Source organism: Canis aureus, chromosome 2, assembly GCF_053574225.1.
Source record: "Canis aureus isolate CA01 chromosome 2, VMU_Caureus_v.1.0, whole genome shotgun sequence".
NCBI classification, from domain to species: Eukaryota; Metazoa; Chordata; class Mammalia; order Carnivora; family Canidae; genus Canis; species Canis aureus.
In genome coordinates this window covers 68,985,400-69,002,471 of record NC_135612.1, presented here as the reverse complement: position 1 = coordinate 69,002,471, position 17,072 = coordinate 68,985,400, and the positions used below count along the sequence as shown (strand labels likewise).

General features: G+C 39.2%; 1 protein-coding gene across 3 annotated transcripts in view; it reads left to right on the top strand.

Annotated features, from left to right (window-relative positions):
• LOC144301319 (uncharacterized) overlaps positions 1-17,072 on the top strand; it is an 89,478-nt gene that overhangs the window by 20,351 nt on the left and 52,055 nt on the right. Inside the window, exon 2 of one of the 3 annotated variants that reach the window (XR_013368142.1) lies at positions 16,617-16,717. The exons of the other annotated variants lie outside the window; for them this stretch is intronic. The gene's annotated coding sequence lies outside the window, so the exon portion shown is untranslated. The remainder of the gene's footprint in view (positions 1-16,616; positions 16,718-17,072) is intronic. 3 annotated transcript variants of the gene reach the window in all.

Here is a 17,072-nt window from a genome sequence, read left to right as displayed (position 1 = left end):
TCACATTTACATTATTTCTACTCCCCTAACCTGCATGTTTAGCAACTTTACAATTAAGGGTCAACAGTAGGTATCTCTCCCTCTGTTTACATTATTTAATCTCCATTATTTTTAATAAAGAAATGTGAATGAAGGTCCAATCCAGAACTGACCTCATGTTGCTTTATTAGGAAGGATTCTGTTTATTCCTCCCCACACTGCTCCAAGCACCATGCCTGCAGCTAAATATGATGGAGCTTCTGGTTTTGATCAAGGATCTTGTTTAACTTTATTAAAAGATTTTATTTATTTTAGAGAGAGCACGGTTAGCAGGAGGAGCAAGGGGGGAGGGAGAGGGAAAGAACCTCAAGTAGACTCCCGAGCCGAGCATCAAGCCCATGAGAGGAAGAGGGGAAATCAATCTCACAACCCTGAAACCAAGAGTTGGACACTTAACCAACTGAACCACCAAGATGCCCCTCTTGTTTAACTTTAAATTTCACTTGTGATCAATGGGAAAAGAAATCTCTCCTGAGCTTGCAGTGTGGGCTCATATTGCTCACTTAAATTATCGAAAACAAGTTAAATTGCTTTCACTGCCAAACCCAGGGCTTGGTTATATTCTCTGCACAATGTTTTCTCTTAGTCTCATCAGCCATTATCACCTCTACCTCTACTATGCATTCTTCTTTTTCCCTTCTTACCTTTGGGTCAGGAGCAAAGATTTTCAACGTGGCTGGGAACCATCTGGGAAGGGGCGCTAGGGTGGCTCAGGGTGAGCATCTGCCTTTGGCTTAGGTCATGATCCCAGCATCCTGGGATCAAGTCCCACATATCAGGCTCCCCATAGGGTGTCTGCTGCTCCTTTTGCCTATGTCTCTGCCTGTCTCTGTGTCTCTCATGAATAAAAAACATAAAATCTTAAAAAAAAAAAAAAGGAACCATATGGGTAGCTAAATGAACAGATTGACATCAGGGATTCTTCATTAGGACTGCACATTAAAATACTCTGGGGACATCTGTTAACTAGGACCACCCAGCTCGATATCCCAATTGAATTTATCTGGGTGGTGGTCATGCTTCAGTAATTAGAAAAGCTTTCCAGGTGATTCTATTGAGTAGGCAAGGTGGATTACCACAGAGTTAGTGAATCAAATTTCTCAGAAGTGGGGGCAGTCAATGTAACAACATTCCTTTCTAGCAGTTCCCACTCCTCTATATTTCATAGATCTAAAAAAATGAGACCTTGATTATTCCAAAAATGGGAAAAATGAGAGTATCTGCATGATTGTGTTATTTTAAGGATTAAGTGATTTATTTTTTTTAAATATTTTATTTATTTATTCATGAGAGACACAGAGAGAGAGGCAGAGACATAGGCAGAGAGAGAAGCAGGCTCCATGCAGGGAGCCTGATGTGGAACTCAATCCTGGGACTCCAGGATCACTCCCTGAGCCAAAGGCAGATGCTCAACCACTGAGCCATCCAGGTGTCCCAGAATTAAGTAGCTTAAAAACACATCCCACACACTTAAAACATGCTTTAGTAATTCTTGTTATTATTACTACTGCTTATGATTTAAAACTTATTTATTGGGGTGCCTGGGTGGCTCATGGGTTGGGCATCTGACTCTTGATTTCAGCTCAGGGTCATGGATCGAGCTCCATGTGGGGGCCCTGAGCTTGGAAGGGAGACTGCTGGAGACTCTCTCTTTCCCTCTCTCCCTGCCCCTCCTCCACATTTGTGCACACACTCTATTTTTTTTATTTTTTTAAGATGATTTATTTATTTATTCATGAGAGACACAGAGATAGAGAGAGGCAGAGACACAGGCAGAGGGAGAAGCAGGCTCCATGCAGGGATCCCTATGTGGGACTGGATCCCGGGTCTCCAGGATCACGCCCTGGGCTGAAGGCGGCGCTAAACAGCTGAGCCACCCGGGCTGCCCACTCTCTCTCTTTAAAGTAAATAAATAAATCTTAAAAAACAAAAACAAAAACAAAAGCCTTGTTTGGGGAAAAATGTGCAAAGGAGGCTAATTGACACAGTCTTAAAACTAGTTAATTGCATGATAAACACTTGACCTCAGGACTTCTGTCATGTAATCCACTTTTTATTCCTACTTCTTTCCCTCACACTATATGCCATTTATTTGCTTTAAATAGTAAGTTGCCACATAAAGCAGCCCACTGATAGTAGCTATTACGGAAACTCCAAGTAAGGAATAAGGAACTTTTCAATACAAGGTGATACGTCTTTCTATGTCTGGATGTCTAAGCTCAAGCTATTGCTGGTATGGCTTCCTGTGCTTAGTAAAACTTTACTTTCAGATTCATTTCAAATGCCATCTTCTATATGGCCCCCTTTATTTGTGTTCCAGCTAATATCTCCATGATCCCACAGCACCCGCTAAATATCCCATGATGGCACTTCCAATGCATTGCAAATCCTGTCTCCTAGTTCTGTTTGCTAGAAGGGATCTTGTTTTACAAAATTATACCTTAACAACCTAGAACATTTATCGGCACTGTGCCCAAACTATAGTAGATAGGTTATCAACAAATTTTGTTGAATGAATGAATGGGTAAATGTCTGGATCGGTGGGCTGCTGAGTAAATAATGGGATGCATTTTTGCTACTGGGACTGGTCTCAAGCTCTGCATAACACAGTTACCTGAAGTTGTAAAGACTTTCAGAGACCCAAACTACATTAGAAATTTTATCTATTGTTTGCCTGCTCACTTAATTCTCACCATATGACCGTGTATTCTGAATTTAGGGGATGAAAATTTAGTGACCCCTTTTAGAATTGCTAAGAGTAACAATTTGTAAAGGAGCAGTATTGAGATTTTAGGAAAGTCAAACAGTCTTTTGTTCTCATCTTTAAGATTATGTTGCTCTGGGCAGCCCAGGTGGCTCAGCGGTTTAGCGCTGCCTTTGGCCCAGGGCCTGAACCTGGAGACTCGGGATCCAGTCCCACATAGGGCTCCCTGCATGGAGCCTGCTTCTCCTTCTGCCTATGTCTCTGCCTCTCTCTCTCTGTGTCTCTCATGAATAAATAAATAAATAATCTTTAAAAAATAAAATAACATAAAATTATGTTGCTAGAGTAAATCAGTGTTCTTCAAATTGTAATACAGTAAAAATTTGCAATTTAATGAGATAAAGTTTTTCACTTAAAAAATAGAAAAGTCATGGACTTTCTCAACCCTAGAAAAAATGCTAATGCCTGCATTTTAAAATTTGAGTTTCCTTTTCTTCTCCTAGAAAGAGAAGGGAAAAGAGTTGGGGAAAGAAGTGAACAGGTTCTAAAGTGTTTGTGTTTCTCCCCTCTGCCATCAATAACCCTGGTGAAGTCAGACAACAAAGGGACTGGTGGGCCATAAGCTTCTAGAAGATCTGCTTACAGACCTGTTGGCTGGTACAGTGTAATGCTGCAAGTCCATGGTGGCAGCATCAATGTGAGGTAGTTGGGCAGTGAGCAGGTTGCAGCATTCCCAGTGGTCTGCAGGAGACCTCGGTACTCTCAGACCTGATGTTTCTGAGAGCAAAGAATTAGACTAATGGGACCCCAAGAACGGGGTCTTTAGGATCATGGACTTGTAAAGGTGCTCTAAAGGTGGTCAGTGCGCCACAGTGGACACTAATCCACAGAAGACATTGATGCTGCCATTGCTGTCATGGATCTCCAAGCATCCAGAGGATGTGCTGTGTGCATGAGAGAGCTTTCCCCAACACATAGTTTCTGTGAGGATGCCGTAAGCTCCTCCCTACACCGCTAGGGCATCTTGGAAAGGAGAGATGGGGTGTGAAGCAGGAAGATAGGAAATAAGACTGAGCATTACCGATGGGGACACTTATATTATTGCTTCAGTGAAAGATTACTAGATCATCCTTGATGTAGATGGCACCCTTCCCCCAGACTAGGTGATATTTGAAAGAGGATTCTAGTGAAAGATTAATCATATATGGGCAAAAAAAAGGCCTTAACATGTTCTCTGCCAAAAGACACACACACACACACACACACACACACACACACACACACATCTTAAGCAATTGGCATATGCTACTACTTGTCTATGTGTGATTGACAAGCAGTTATTTTAGGTTTCATGTTTGATAGTGTTCTGAGGAAAACATCTTAAATCCCAGATGTTCTGGTGCCTGGCCAAATTAAAAAAAAAAAAAAAAAGTCTCACTGAGGTCTAATCTGTGAAGCCCCCTCAAGCATCAACTGTGATTTGAGTAATTTTAGTTTAGCCTTAAATAAACTCTTCTGGTTTTCATTAGGCATTCCTATTTTTATCATTTGAAAATTGTATTGCATCTTCTATAACTTTGGCAGAGATACTAGTACTAATATTAGACTCTTCAGATGTTTTTACCAACAGGTAAAAGGGTTAAGACTCAACTCAGAGTATGTGTATTAAATACACTGTGATCTCCCATCCAGGCTGGGGAAGGGGGCCCAATAGCCATGCCCATCTATGGTTCATATCTGAAATCTTAGGTGTAATTCCACTTTTATCATTATTGTGGCTGTTTGATACTGGACAATGGACTCTGGCTTGTGTATGTCATCTAAATTCATACATAACTTATCTATAACTCTAACTCATTGGGCTTTCCTAAGGAAAAAAATGAAGGAAAGGATATAACATCCATAGAACACTGTGAACATTATATTCTCCACTGTCTCTTGTCCCTAGAATAACACAGACCCTCATATAATACAAATCAGGAAGGTGGATGCCCAGAGAAATGCCTGAAGAGATATTTTAATTCTTTTCTTCTGCTGCCTCCATATGTTTAGTTATTTGATTTTTTTCAAGCTGTTTAATATGACGAATTGGTCATTCCTTCATTCAGCTCTTCATTCTCCACACATTTCTTTTAGCACCTACTATGTGTTAAGCATGGAGGTTGGTATTATGAATATGTGGATAAAAAGTTTATATTTGGTGGGGCGCCTGGGTGACTCAGCTGGTTAAATGTTCAACTCTTGATTTCTGCTCAGGTCATGATCTCAGGGTCATTGGATTGAGCCTTGTAGCAGGCTCAAGAGTCTGCTTAAAATCCTTTCCCTCTCTCTCTGCCCCTCCCCACTCCACACACACATATGTATGTCTCTCTCTTAAAAAAAATAAAAATAAAATATTAAAAAAAATAAAAATAAAAATAAAAAATAATGTTTATTTTTGATCTTTGGCAGAATGGAAGGAAATATTCTTAAATATTCTCAAAGTACTTGGTAAGCAAATAAAGAAGCTATGCTGTGGGTAGCTCAGTCACATAGAAGGAGCACTTAAGAAGGTCAATTAAACACAATTTAAGGAGATTCACAGAGGTTTCCCAGAGAAGGTGCTGGTGAAACTCATCTCCAAAGATGAGTATGCAAAATTAGAGAATGAAGAAGCATTTGTTTCTTGAGAAAAAAAAAAAAACAAAAAACAAATGTTGAAAGGCAAAGTGATAGACTCTGTTGATGGTATTGGAATGTAGAGGACGAGGTGGTTTGTGATAAAGAAGAGGTAGTCTTAGTTGGATTCCTAAAGGCCCTTGCATTCCCAAATGTTTATAGAGAACCTATAATGTAGCAGGTGCCCCTCAAGAAATTCAGGATCCAGCACTGACTGTAGCAGATGAGATTTCTTTTGAAGACCCTATTGGGATGGTAGGAAACAGAGCAAAGGGCAGGTCCAAGATACTTTGAGACCACAATTGGTTTGTCAGGAAAGTAACTAGGGCAATGGCAAGACAGTGATAGATGCTAGGAAAAGAGTATAGAGGGCAGGTGAGGACAGTTTTTCTGGAGAGGTGACATGAAACTGGGAGGGTGAAGAGGAGTCTTCCATGTGAAGAACAGAGGGAAGGGCATGCCTAGAAGGGGGAACAGATGGTCCAAAGGCAATATTGTGGGTTAGAAAAGAACCTGGCACCTGTGAGAAATGGAAAGAAGGTGAGCAAGCCTGGAACTTGAAGGTGGAGGGAGTGGCAGGAGGTGAGGTTAGAAAGGCAGGTGGTGGCAAGGGTCTGCAGAGCCTTGTGAACTCAGCAGGACTTCAGGTTTCCGACGGGTGTGTGCTGGGAAGCTTTGGGGGTATTTTAAGCAGGTGAGTAACATGACCTCATTTTAAAAGATTTTAAAAGATCACTGTGATAGCTCCACAGTGTTGGGAACAAGTGTGGGCCGGGGGAGCCCAGGTGGGAGGCTCTGCTGTGGTCCAGGTAAGAGGTGATGACAGCTTAGACAGTGTTATTTTCCTGGGCTGCTTTGTGAAAGGTGAAAAGTGGCTGTGAGGTGACACCGCTGTCTCCCTCCAGGCTACATGAAGGGTAAGATCGAGATGAGAATAAGCACATTGCTAAGAAGAGGTAAGAAACGAATCCCTAGTATCTGGATTTCTTTCCACGTGTTGACAGTTTGCAACAACGTCACTCCAATACACAGACCCAGTCAATTGAACAGTTGATACCATAATTCCAATAGATAAACCAGAATGCCAGGGACTTAGGTACATTTTGTCACATTCACTCATCTAGGGTGTAGCCAATTCAAACTGGAACCCAGTCTGGACATGCTGCAGCACTTTTTCCACGACCTCACGGTTTCTCTAGCATGACATGACACATCACAGGCTGCTGTCTGAAAGGCTGAGTCAAGCTGTCCAAGTGTGGTTGGTAAGCTAGTTTTCTGAAAACCCCTAAACTTTAATTCCACTCAGTGATTCCTCCAAAGGCCAACAGTGAGTAGCTCTAAGGGTCTGTGACCAGAGCAGCTGAATTCATGTGTGACACATGGAGCCTGTCCACTGTATCTCTTCTTGTAGCCACAGCACAATGTAAATTTTTGTAACTAGGGAAGAGACAGAATGACCAGGGAATAATGGTACTCAATTTGGAAGAAGAAAAATGGTGAAATTCCAAAGTTCTGGCTATCTGTGTCTCTACAAATGATAATACAGACAGAAAAGCTGCTGCATTTGGCAAGATCTTATCACCAACTTATTAGGCCAGTTGGCTGACGTACTGTAAGGTAGACCGTGTTTGCATTCAGAGGTCCTAGGGCATCAAGAACTTGGGTGGGGGAGAAGGCATAGCAGCATTTCTGCTTTGGGAAGCATTGTAAAAGTGCACATAGAGTCCAAAGTAGCTATTTGCTGAGACTATTAGTGATCACTGTACAATTCTCAATACTTAGAATGGCTAGATCCAGATGTGCTAGAGCTTGTGAAGGCCCAATCTTTCATGTGGACTCGTGTGTTCATTTGATGTACCTACTAACATCCTGAAAACTTAACATTTTAAAATTATTTTTGAAAACATAACATTTTGGAATGCTACATCATAATTTTATTTAAGATTTTCTTTTTTTAAAAAAATATTGTTCCTGTTTGCCATGGTTGTACTGAAGTAGAAAATAAATAAAAAATATGTGGGGTGCCTGGGTGGCTCAGTTGGTTAAACATCTGCCTTCAACTCAGTTCATGATCCCAGGGTCCTGGGATCGAGACCCATGTTGGGCTCCCTGCTCAGCAGGGAGTCTGCTTCTCTCTCTGCCCCTCCCCTGGCTTGTGTTCTCTCCCTCTCGCCCCAATCAATCAATCAATCAATCAATAAAATCTTTTAAAAATTTAAGAAAATAAAAATAAAATAAAATAAAATATTTATTTAAGCCTCTTAAATTACTGAATGTTAGATGAAGAATGCTCACACAGAGATGAATGGGCATACTGACCTTATCCAGGTTAGCAAGATGACCTACGAGACTTTTCAAGCTTAATACAAGTAATGCACATGTACAGATAATTCCACTTTAAGGATAAAAAGAAAAAAAATGGAACACTACAACAATGATTTCATTATTCAACATATATGCACACATATGTGCTATTTTTATATAACTTTTTTTATATCTTACTCTGTTGTGACAGCACCTGCACCTGTTCTCGAATAAAGCACAATAGGGGGTGGGGGAAATATTGTTACAAAGCAAGTTGAAATACAAGTAAGGGCTTTCTTGTTCCTTAAATGACCTGCCATACACCCAAGTAATAAAGCTGAATAAATATTTCAGAAACTTCTTTTTTTTTTTAATTTCATAAACTTCTTAAACCTAAAGAAAGTTTGACAAGGTATCAGTCAATTACCAGGACCCACTGAAGGAAAAATGGGAACTTGGTGAGGCAAGATAGCTTTGAGACCACTCTGCTCTGATACTTCTGCAGTCCTTGAGCAGAGAGACCATCCCGCTCCATGGCCTGTGTAGTGTGAGGAGTGTCCCCCTTCCCTCACTCAGTCTGACTGCTCCCTCACTTCTCCTTCCCAGAGAAAGTAAACTTCCCAAATAAAACACCCATACCACATCCTTATCTCAGTCTCTGCTTTATTGGGGACCCAAAGACACCTGAGCACCAGCAAACACATGCAAGAATGTCAGTGTCAGCGTGGCTTATAACTAATCGAAACTGGAAACGAAATGAGTGTCTGTCAACAGTGGAATGCATATATAACCTGGAGTTCATTGATTTAATACAATGCTATATAGCAAATAAAAAGGAATGTTCAGACAACCAGAATCTCACATACATTATTTTGAAAAGGCAAGATGGAGGGGGAAAAAGGGCTGAGTGGCTCAGTCATTTAAGTGTCTGACTCTTGATTTCAGCTCAGCTTATGGTCTCAGGGTCATGAGCTTGAGCCCTGCTGTAGGCTGCACACTCAGTGAGGAGTCTGCTAGAGACTCTCTCTCTCTCTTTCTCCATCTTCCTCTGCTCCTTTCCCCAGTACTACCTCTCTCTCTGATAAATAAATAGATCTTTTAAGCAAGAAGATAAAGAAAAAAAAAAGAATATGTAGATTGCTATTTCACTTATATAAAGTAAGAAAACAGACAAAACTAAACTATTTTTCGGGATGCATATAGCAGCAAAACTCTAAAGACAATCATAAAGCAATCATCATGGACATTAGAATGATGTTCATTTCTAGAGAGAGGAAGATAATGGGGAAGAAGGGAATTTGGGGCTTGGGGAGACTGGCCACAGCCTACTGGGTCATGAGTGCATGGTTATATGGGAGTTCACTTTACAATTACTGATCAAATTGCATCATTATTTTATGATATTTTTCTACATGCTTCATATCTGACCATGTAGTGGATTAACAGTTACAATAAGAGTGGGGAAATGAAGGCCACCAAAAAGGAGGTACTAAATACTGTTAGCTGCTTTAGGTAAGAATCATATTTGAAATTATTTTGCTCAGCTGAGCAAACATTGGTTTCATGTTTCCTACAGTGGTTTTAAATCTTTTCGACTGGAATCTGCATAAGCCTCCCTATAATCTTGGCCATGATGCTATTGGGTGGGTATAATGAGTCCCATTTAATGAATGAGGAAACTAGTCATCAAGAAGTTATCTAACTGCCCAAAGATAACAAGCTAGCAAGTGGAAGAAAAGGAGTTAGAACCTCATTTTCTGGTACTTCAAGCCTACCTTAGTGGCACTGAATCTGTGTATGAATGTGAGGTTTTCACGGTCGGTGTAAGTTTCCACCACCTTTCCCTCCAAACCTAGAAGGCGATGTGCGATTACAAAATAAGACCCGCCTGTGAGTATCAACATAGAAGAAAAAAACCTTCTAAAAAGTCACAGCTAGCAGATAGGATGGCAACCCTCACTTCTCTGTAAACCTAGCAATTTGGGTTTTTCCTTAGGATTCACCCTGACAGTGCCAGCTCTACAAGAGAGTCATTTACTGTCTAGAACCATCTCTAGCTTCCTTTTCGCTGGAGCCTTCTAAGAATGAACAAAATCAGCTGTTTAGTCATGAAGGTTTCCAGATGGAAACTTCCACATGTGTTCGGACACATGATTTTAGGATCAGATATTTGCACCGATTCTTTACAGTTTAATGAATCTGTCTATAACATACAAACAATTTAAACTATTTAATGAATTTTTCTATAGCTAAAAACATGTGTACCAGGGAAGGGAAAAGGAGGGGTAGCCAGAAAGCAAAAGATAAATATATTAGCTCCTTAAGAACTGAAGGTAAAAATTTTTTAAATGATCAAATGATTTATGAGAATTCTATTTGTAATTACCTTCTTCAACCCACTCCCATACACTTGAGGAATGTATTCTCTTTTTTTAAAAAAAAATTATTTATTTATTCAGGAGAGACACAGAAAGAGAGGCAGAGACACAGGCAGAAGGAGAAGCAGGCTCCATGCAGGGAGCCTGATGTGGGACTCGATCCCAGGTCTTCAGGATCACACCCTGAGCCAAAGGCAGATGCTCAACTGCTGAGCCACCCATGTGTCCCTACTCGAGTAATTCTACCTAGAAATGTGCCCACATTGTTTGTATTTTATCCTCATAATAACTCTAAGAGCTATGCAGCGCTATTTTTGAATTCCCCGATAAGAGATTATATTGTAGAGTTTTGGGGAGCTGCCATGTTCATATAACTTCCTTCCCTTCTTTCTTTCTTTCTTTCTTTCTTTCTTTCTTTCTTTCTTTCTTTCTTTCTTTCTTTCTATTTCTTTCTTTCTTTCTTTCTTTCTTTCTTTCTTTCTTTCTTTCTTTCTGAGAGAGTCAGAGAGAGAGAGAGAGAGAGAGAAAGAATGTGAGCAGGAGGGGCAGAAGGAGAGAGAGAATCCTAAACAGGCTCCATTTTCATTGCAGAGCCCATGGTGGGGCTTAATCTCAAGACCCTAAAATCGTGACCTGAGCCAAAAAACAAGAGTCAGACACTTAACCAACTGAGCCATGTGGACATTCCCTTCCACTTTTGTTCTCTCTAGTGTTGTTCTTTTTATACCTTTCTGCCAACATCTTTCTCTTCAGTTTTCCCAATTAGGATACCTACTGTTGAATAAAAGGGAAAGGAGAAAAAATGAGTGGGAAATTCAGAAAAGGATACAGAACATGAAAGACTCCTAACTCTGGGAAACAAACTAGGGGTGGTGGAAGGGGAGGTAGGTGGGGGGTAGGGATGACTGGGTGATGGGCACTGAGGTGGGCACTTGACGGGATGAGCATTGGGTATTATTCTATATGTTGGCAAATTGAACACCAATAAAAAATAAATTTATAATTTAAAAAAAGAATTTACTGAAGGTAAAAAAAAATAAAAAAAAATAAAAAAAAGGATCTCTACTGTTTTTCTCTTGCTATGTCATTGGGCTTAAGAAAAGATCATTTTCCCCTGATTTCTATAGAAATTTCCTTGTAACACCTAGGCATTGAGGCTCTGTTCAGTCATTGGCTCTTCCTGTCTCTAGCCTGACCTAACCATAGAACCTACCGCTAGTTGGCTTTAATCCACATTGGTAGAACCCCTTCCTAGTCTGTCCATGGCCTGTCGGAGGAGGAAATTCTATTTTTCTGGAAGAAATCTTGTTAGGAAGTAGACAATCTATACTTCTGTTAGTTTGAACAAAAGTACAACAATCTACTTCGGGGAGGGTGGGCAACAACTATTGGATCCCACACAGAATGTAGGAATTGTTTCACCTAGTGTTAAGCCTGTCCAGTCTGAAAGCTGGACGATTTCCATAATATTTGGCAGATAAAATATAAAATATCTGTCTATCCTTAATTATTCAGGTTCACAAGGAGGCCATAGAGATTTCTTTTCACAATGAATATAAGCAGGGGTGACATTAAAAATATGTCGCCATTGGAATGGCACACATTGTGGCTCAGCTGAACAGACCCTGGGATTAGCATCAATCATGGCTATTGGACATTAGTCCTCAATATAAATACTTTGTCCAAATAGGCAGTCATAAAATGTGGAACCATTTATGTAAGTGTAAAAAAAATCATGTAGCATTCCAAAAATTGACATTATTAGTTTTCCTTTCTTTTAGTCATTATCTTTATCCAGTTGTAATATTACCTAAATGAAATTTCTGCCTGGCTTTTGGGATTGGAGGGTGTTCCTCTGTTGATTGATCATGTGCCTTGAGATTAGAGGTCAAAAAGTATACAAGTTATTTATTCTATTGAATAAATAGAATAAATTTTTACACATTATTTATTCTATTGATTTGCAAATCAATTTGTCTATTTTTATTTTGAAATTAATTTCATTGATTCATAGGTATCTCAATTATCAGTACTGAAAGGCCTTATTTTTAAAAACGAAGGGTTGGGGTAGAGAAAGGAAGGGCCCAGGCTCCCAGTTAATCCACTAAATAGTGGAGTAACAAATCCCAAAAACCTGATCTGCTGACTTGTCACAATTTGTTGCTGGTTTAACAAAGAGATCATGTCTTTTTCTTTTTTCCCTTCAGCCTAGTCATTAATTTTCAAACTAATCGAGAGCATTTTCCCATCACATTTTCTAGACAATGGCAATTTAAAATGTTTGGTTTTTTTATGTTCCCTCGGTAAGAATCTTTCTGCATCAGAAATGTGCATGCTGAAAAAAAAATAACATAATTAGTTATCTCTGCATTATTCAGATCTTCAACTGCTGAAAAAATCTGCTCACCAAGGGAAATAATCAAACGATTCATTAATAGAAAATAAATAATGAATATAGCATAAAACAAATTCACATACATTAGAGAAGTATTTGGAAGAGAAATATTTTTTAAGTTCCAAATACTATTTTACATGGGTCAAGTGACAAATAGGCCTTCTAGGCAGACCCATGCCTTTTCTAAAGAGATGTTGTCTGTAGAGATTGCCCCGGAGTCTAACAAAACCAGTAATGGCAGCAGTGAGTGTAAAGAACACCCCCATCAGATAACAAAGACTGCCCAAATTCTAAAGTTCCTCCATTAGGGAGCTCCAACAGATATGCCCTTCAGCTCTCCCTGCCTCCAGAGTCTGAGTAAGGGACTCATACCCCTCTCTATGTGTTATTTCCAATGCTATAATGTGATGCTCTTACACTCTTCTCTGTATCCCACAATAGACTTGAATCTTTGTGACAGAGTGCCTGATACATAGTAGGTCCTCAGTAAATGTGTGTTGAATAAAGAAATAACAAAATAAATATTCAATAAATGGTTAACTTGGAGATATTTGGATCCATATTCAAATGGACCATCCATTTAAAAGTTCCCATCCTACCTCTGTGCTGGCAACTACTAAAACAGGTGTTTTCTTTCCTGATTGTTCCTTGTAACAATAACATAAGCCTGGAGCTGCAGAATTATCATATAGATAATGCTATCAGAAGTTGCATGAGAGCAAAGCCAAAACAAACAAATAAAAAAGTTCTTTAAGAGCCTAAGTCCAAATAAAGGGAGACGTGACTGCTCCCATTGGCGTCATTTAAGCATCTGGATTCAGCCACCACTGAGCCACAGATACCACCGGGTTTTTCAATTACGTGTGGCAAAAATTTCCTTTGAGCTTAAAGCAGTTAGAGTTGTGTTTCTGTCCTGTCACTTACAACCAAAAGAATCTTGACTCACAGAGAGAAATACCAGAGATGGGAACTTGGCCAGCAGTTGAGTATTTTTCTCCTTCCAGAGCTGAGCTTTGCCCAATACAGAAATCACTGTGAATGTGCCTGGGATAGAGAGCAACAAGGGACTCCCCGTGCCTTGGGGCTCATTGCCTAGCAAGGGATGCCCCTCTGAGTGTGGCTATAATGAGACGGTGCTCCACAAACTGAAGTTATAATATTCCATTCTGGAGATTTTTTGTTTATGATCACCAATCTCATTATTATTTGCTTGTAAAACATTTACATCAATTTGATCATAAGAAATCTGTGAATGATACATTCTATTATTCATTGGACAAATGATGTTATTTCTATTGCATTAAAATAAATACATGTAAGTAGTGAAATAGAGTCTATCCATGTGTTAAAATCTTGTCACCTAAGACAGTGGTAGGCATCTTAAACTCATTGAAAGATCAGTATCAAAGATGCACAGATAAAGCTCCATAGGAGCACAAAGAGGAAGGGAGGGAGATCCATCCTGAGCACATCTGCACTTTGAAACAGTCCCTCTGGCAGAAGTGTGACAGACAATTTGCCAGAGTGAGTCTGAGCCTGTGATTCCTCTTAAGAAGCTACTAAAAATATCTCTGAGTATTGATCAGTGACTCCTCTAAAATGGTGTCAGTGGGGATGGTTCCAGAAGGGACAGGTATGAGAGATATTTCAGGGAAATATTATGAAGATTTGGTGTCTACTTGGCATAAAATGAACACACAACAGAATTTGGTTGACTAGGTTAATGCTTATGTATCATTAACCAAGGAAGGGAATCAGAGGAGAGAAAAGTGCAGGGATGGAGCAAGGAAGATAAAAAATTGTTTCTGGGGACAAAGATCTTGACTGACTCATAGTACAGCATGTTGGAAAGCCAGTAGGAAATGTAGTTGGGATTCCTGAAAACGCTATTCACAAGACAAGAACCTCAATGTCAATAAGCACATTGTAAGACAGGCTTAACTATACATTCATTTTTTAAAATACAAATTAAAATAAAGTGTCACTTTTTAATCAGCAATTTTAAAAATTAGAATTCTCTAGTCGAGCCAAAATAAGAGAAAATGGGCACAACTGCAAACATCTGAGAAGAGTTTAAGTTTAAGTTTAAGTTGGTTTAACCTTTCAGCAATGCATTTTGGCAAGGCATACTCAAGGCAAGACAGATGAGAACACTTTTTGACCTACTGCATATACATCTAGGAACTTATTCCAGGGAAATTGCAAGCTGTATATGCAAAAATGTATTAATAAGGATATATTTCACAATTTGCAATTATAAGTAATTTAACATTTCAAACTGATAAAAAAAAAACAATTCTGCCAACTATGGTACATTCCTCTAATGAAATAATATTAATATTAAAATAATGTTAACTGATGTGAGAAAATGTAAAAATTATTTTGCTAAATGAAAACAAAGTTCATGCTCTAGAACAGTATAGAAATTATTATCCGAATTTTTCTAAAAGATAAGGTTCTGCTGAAATCTTGATAGACTTTGTCTATGGGGAATAAACAATGCCCCTGGTTTATAATCACAAGAATATGAAAATAGCAAATACATATACACGTAGTTAGGATAACAAAGTGCTCCTGGGATTACAGTGGAACTCGGCTCCATCTGATCCTGTACTGGTTGAGGCCAACTCTTATTTGTGGAGATGATGTTATCAAGATGATAACATGGCCGACCAGGAAGGAGCACAAGCGCCCCCCCCATTGGGGGTTGGAGTTTTGCCAGTGACAAAATACTGAATTTAAATTCTAAAAAATCACTTGTTTTCACCTGGCTCTCATTCCTTAGCCTAGTTATCATCCTCGTCCTAGATAAGATGTAATAATAATTATATGGTAACTATTTATAATAACTCTGTAATCAGTATATTATTAAAATAACTATAATTAATAATTGCTTGCTCTCTCATCTTTCTGATTTTAAGGTTCTGGGTAGTTTATAAAGTAATATTATGTGAAACATCTCATTTAGTTTATACAGGAATAATGCAAATAACGTTTATGAGGTCAAAATTTTTGATCAGCACTTTGAGAAGTGAATACTTCCCTCAAGACATCTGCTGATAATCAGCACAGTATCTTCCACTATGGCCTTTGGCATGGTTTCTGGAGCTGTTCTTTTTATCAGCTGTGTGATCCCAGGAAAGTTCCTTCACCTCTCTGCCTCAAGTTTTTCATTTGTGCAATGGATGTCCTACTTCCCATGTTGTAGGTTTGCTGTGAGGAAAAAGAAGCAAACCTACACCTACATACTCAATGCAGGTGGTTCTTATTAGGATTCTGCTGGTATTTGAGAAGTAAGCAGGTATCCCTTTGGGAAGTCTTCCAGATCAGCCTTCAAACCCAGTACTCTGATTCTGAAACAGACTGCTCCAGCACATGGGAGCACAGGGCTGCAGGCACATCGTAGGCTCCAGCTTAACAGCTCTTGAATGAGATCTTGCTGAGTAGACACAGATTTGCTTTAGGCAGTGGAGGAGCCAGCAAGGTGACCATATGAGAAAGGCCAGTCAGCTCAGGGATTCTCCTCAGAAAAGCCTAAAGGAATTAGACATAGATACAGATATACAGATAATTATATTGATATATTTATGCATTTGGAAATTTGGTACATGAAGGAAAAAAGAACTGTTTTCCAGATGCATCATGTTCATAATCATACCTAACATTTATTAATTATATATAATATATAATATATATAGTAAATTGCATATAAAATGTATAAAATAAAATTATATGTCTCTCTGTGTGTGTATATATATATATGTGTGTATATATATATATATATATATATATATATATATATATAACAGGTCCTATTCTAAATATCATCTGTATATTAAATTATTTAATCCTTACCAATCTATGTTATGGTTCTATTGTTATTCCCATTTTACAAATGAAGCACAGAGAGGCTAAATTTCTGTTGCTTAAGGCCACAGAGCACTTTGCTTTTATTGTGTGTGCATATGAAACAAGCAAGGTGAGCATGGATTTTCTTTAAAGTCTATATATTCATGCATTTACTCAACATTTCTTAAAAGTAGCCACAGTGCACCAAACACTCTTCTAAGTGGTGTGATACAGAGAATAAAGTAAGAAAGAACACAAAGCATGGATTTTTTTTTTCCCCCACACGGAGGTGTCTACAGGATGTGGAGGGGAAGCATGTGCATCTTGGAGCCAGCCTGTCCACGCTCACGCCATGCACCTGGTGTTTACTGACTGTGGGCTCTTCTGCAGGTAACTCAGTCTTCCTATGCCTCAACTCCCTCATCTGTCTAATGGGAATAATCGTAGCACCTACCTTTAAGAGCTGTGCTGAGTAATTAATGAGTAGACACACTTGGAGTTCTTAAACAAAGCCTATCACATGGTAAGGTTTACATTGTGTGATTTTATTTTCTGGAGGGAAAGAGAAGAGAGAAGAGAGAGAGAGACAATAAGTATTTGCACAAATCAGTGTAACAGTGTTTACGTGCTCTGGGATAACCCAAGTGTAGTGAAAAGATACCCCAGAGGTTTGGGTGGCTAACTCCCATGGCTGCCCAGTAGGCCTGCAGAGGTGACCCACGCTCTGGAATAAAGAACAGGATGG